Source organism: Notothenia rossii (assembly GCF_949606895.1).
Source record: "Notothenia rossii genome assembly, contig: scaffold_84, whole genome shotgun sequence".
In the NCBI taxonomy this organism is placed as follows: domain Eukaryota; kingdom Metazoa; phylum Chordata; class Actinopteri; order Perciformes; family Nototheniidae; genus Notothenia; species Notothenia rossii.
In genome coordinates, this window is record NW_027639905.1 from 157980 (window position 1) to 161719 (window position 3740).

Sequence of the window (3740 nt, forward strand, 5' to 3'; positions counted from 1 at the left end):
TAGTAGGACAATAGGGTATAATGAGTTCTTTAAGGTAAGATGGCGCCTGCCCATTAAGGGCTTTGTAGGCGAGAAGAAGAATTTTAAATTCTATCCTGTGTTCTATAGGGAGCCAGTGTAAGGCAGCCAGAACAGGAGTAATGTGGTCCCTTTTCCTAACTCTGGTTAGTACAAGAGCTGCAGCATTTTGAATCAGCTGAAGCGATTTGACTGACTTCTTGGTACACCCTGATAATAAGGAGTTACAATAATCCAGCCTTGAAGTAACAAATGCATGGACTAGTTTCTCTGCATCGTTTTGAGGCAAGATATGCCTGATTTTTGCAATGTTACGTAGATGGAAGTAGGCGGTCCTTGAGATTGATTTTATGTGGGCGTTAAAGGATAAATCCTGATCAAATATAACACCAAGATTCCTTACAGTCTCACTGGAGGCCAAATTAATGCCATCCATAGTTAATATATCTTTAGATAATTTGTTTCGTAGATTCTTCGGGCCAAGTACAATAACTTCAGTTTTGGTCGTGTTTAACATCAAAAAATTTAAGGTCATCCACGTTTTTAAGTCCTTGAGGCAGTCTTGAATTTTATTTAGATGATTAATTTCATCAGGCTTGATTGATAAATATAGTTGAGTATCATCCGCATAACAATGAAAGTTTACAGAATGATTCCTTATAATATTGCCTAACGGAAGCATATATAGGGTGAACAAAATAGGTCCAAGCACTGAGCCCTGTGGCACTCCATGGCTAACTTTGGTTTGCATGGAAGATTCATCGTTGACACGTACAAACTGAGAGCGTTCAGATAGATAGGACCTAAACCAGCCTAAAGCAGTTCCCTGTATGCCAACTAAGTGCTCTAGTCTTTGCAATAGGATATCATGGTCGATAGTATCAAATGCAGCACTAAGATCGAGCAAGACAAGAATAGAGACAAGTCCCTTGTCTGAGGCTATTAGAATGTCATTTGTGACTTTAACCAGAGCTGTCTCTGTGCTATGTTGTGTTCTAAAGCCAGACTGAAAATCTTCAAATAAATCATAGTTTTTTAAGTAATCACACAGCTGTTTTGCGACTGCTTTCTCAAGAATCTTTGAGAGGAACGGAAGATTAGAAATAGGTCTATAGTTGGCTAAAACCTCTGGATCGAGGTTGTGCTTTTTAAGAAGCGGTTTTATCACTGCTACTTTGAATGATTGTGGAACATAGCCTGATAATAAAGACATATTCATAATATTTAATAAAGAAGTGCTAATTAATGGAAAAACTTCTTTTAACAGCTTAGTTGGAATCGGGTCTAAGATACACGTTGATGGTTTAGAAGAGAGAATCATTGAATTGAATTGTTCAAGGTTTATGGCTGAAAAGCATTCTAGTTTACTATCTAGTATAATATTAGAACTTACGTTTCCGGGAGCTGTTGATAACACTATACTGGTTACAGGCAAGAGGTCATTGATTTTGTTTCTAAAAGTAACAATTTTATCGTTAAAAAAGCACATAAAATCATTCCTACTGAGTGCTATGGGAATAGAAGGCTCAGTCGAGCTGTGGCTCTCTGTCAGCCTGGCTACAGTGCTGAAAAGAAATCTTGCATTATTCTTATTCTCATCTATTAATGAAGAGTAGTATGCTGCTCTCGCTTTACGCAGTGCTTTCTTATATTCATTGAGTGTAATTTGCCAAATTAAACGAGATTCTTCAAGTTTAGTGGAACGCCATATCCTTTCAAGTTGTCTCGACTTTTGCTTTATTTTGCGGGTTTCGGCATTATGCCATGGAGCTAATCTATGTTGTTTTATTTTCTTCTTTTTCAAAGGAGCAACAGAGTCTAATTTTATTCGCAGCGCATCTGTAGCACTATCAACAACATGATCAATTTGGGGTGGTGTACATTTTGTATAAGTTTCCTCCCCTACATGCAGACATGCTATCGAGTTAAGTATTGGTGGAATCTCTTCCTTAAATTTGGCTATAGCACTAACAGATAGGTTTCTGCTGCAGGAGCTTTTGGCTAATGCTTTGTAGTCTAGTAACAGTACTTCAAAAGTTACTAAGAAATGGTCGGATAAAGCAGGATTATGCGGTTCGACTAATAGTTGCTCAATTTCAATACCATAAGTCAGAACAAGGTCAAGAGTGTGATTATAGCAGTGGGTTGGTTTATTTACACTCTGACAGAAACCAACAGAATCTAATATAGAGTTAAATGCAACAGTAAGGCTATTTTTATCATCGTCAACATGAATATTAAAGTCACCTACGATAATTACTTTATCTGTTTTAAGTACCAAAGCTGATAAAAACTCAGAGAATTCTGATAAGAATTCTGAATAAGGACCTGGTGCACGGTACACTGTAACAAATAAGATTGGCTGCAAAGTTTTCCAGGTCGGATGCGTAAGACTGAAAATGAGGCTTTCAAAGGAGGTATAATTTAATTTTTGTTTAGTATTGATAAGTAAACTTGAGTCAAAGATTGCTGCAACTCCACCTCCTCGGCCCGTGCCTCGGGCAATATGAGTATTGATATGGCTGGGTGGAGTGGCCTCATTTATGCTGACATATTCTTCATGTCTCAACCAAGTTTCAGTGAGACAACATATATCAATATTATAATCTGATATTAAATCATTTACCAGTATTGCTTTAGATGCTAGAGATCTTATGTTTAAGAGACCACATTTAATCTTCCTGTTTTGTTGCACTGTAGTAGTTGTTACATTTACTTGTATTAGGTTATTATGTATGACACCTCTATTAGGTTTTACCTTAAATTGTCCTTGGGCAGACACACACACCGTTAATATTGGGTATTTTATTGGGTTCGGGATTCCTATGGATGACTGCCTAGGAGAGAGCGCAGAGAAGCGTGTAAGACTGCGACTCTGCCTCCTGGTCTCAACTCCAGTTTGTCATGGATTAAGTCCACAGAGCCCTGAAATGTTTGCCGAAATGAGATTTGCACCTTCCAAAGTAGGATGAATGCCGTCTCTCTTAATCAGACCAGGTTTTCCCCAGAAGGCTGTCCAATTATTCACGAAGCCCACATTGTTTGCTGGGCACCACCAAGACAACCAGCGCTGAAATGATGACATGCGGCTATACATGTCATCATTGATCAGATTGGGGAGGGGACCAGAGAAGATTACGGTGTCCGACATTGTTTTAGCATAACTACACACCGATGCCACATTAAGTTTGGTGCATTCTGATTGGCGTAAACGAACATCATTACCACCAACGTGAATAACAATCCTACTGTATTTACGTTTATTTTTAGCCAGCAGTCTAAGATGCGCCTCAACGTCGCCCGCTCTGGCCCCCGGAATGCATGTGACTGTGGACGCTTCGGTCTCTAAATTCACGTGTCTCATAATAGAGCTACCAATAACCAGAGTTGGCTTCTTAGCGGGTGTCTCGCTGAGTGGGGAATATCTGTTAGATACGTGAACGGGTTGGTGGGGACCTGCGGGTTTCGCGTTATGCCCCTTCTGAACAGTCACCCATTCTCCCTGCTGCTCGGGAGTTGCCGGGGGACGGCTAAGAGGAGCTACCTTTTGCCGGTCCGCACCGGCTAACATGGGCTTTAATGTAGCTGAGTTATTTTCTAAGATGCGGAGCCGGGCTTCTATGGCTATGATTCCCGCCTCCAACCTAACAACTATACTACATTTAACACATGTATCGGTACCAGTAAAGGAGGTAGGGGAGTAACCAAACATGAGACAGTTA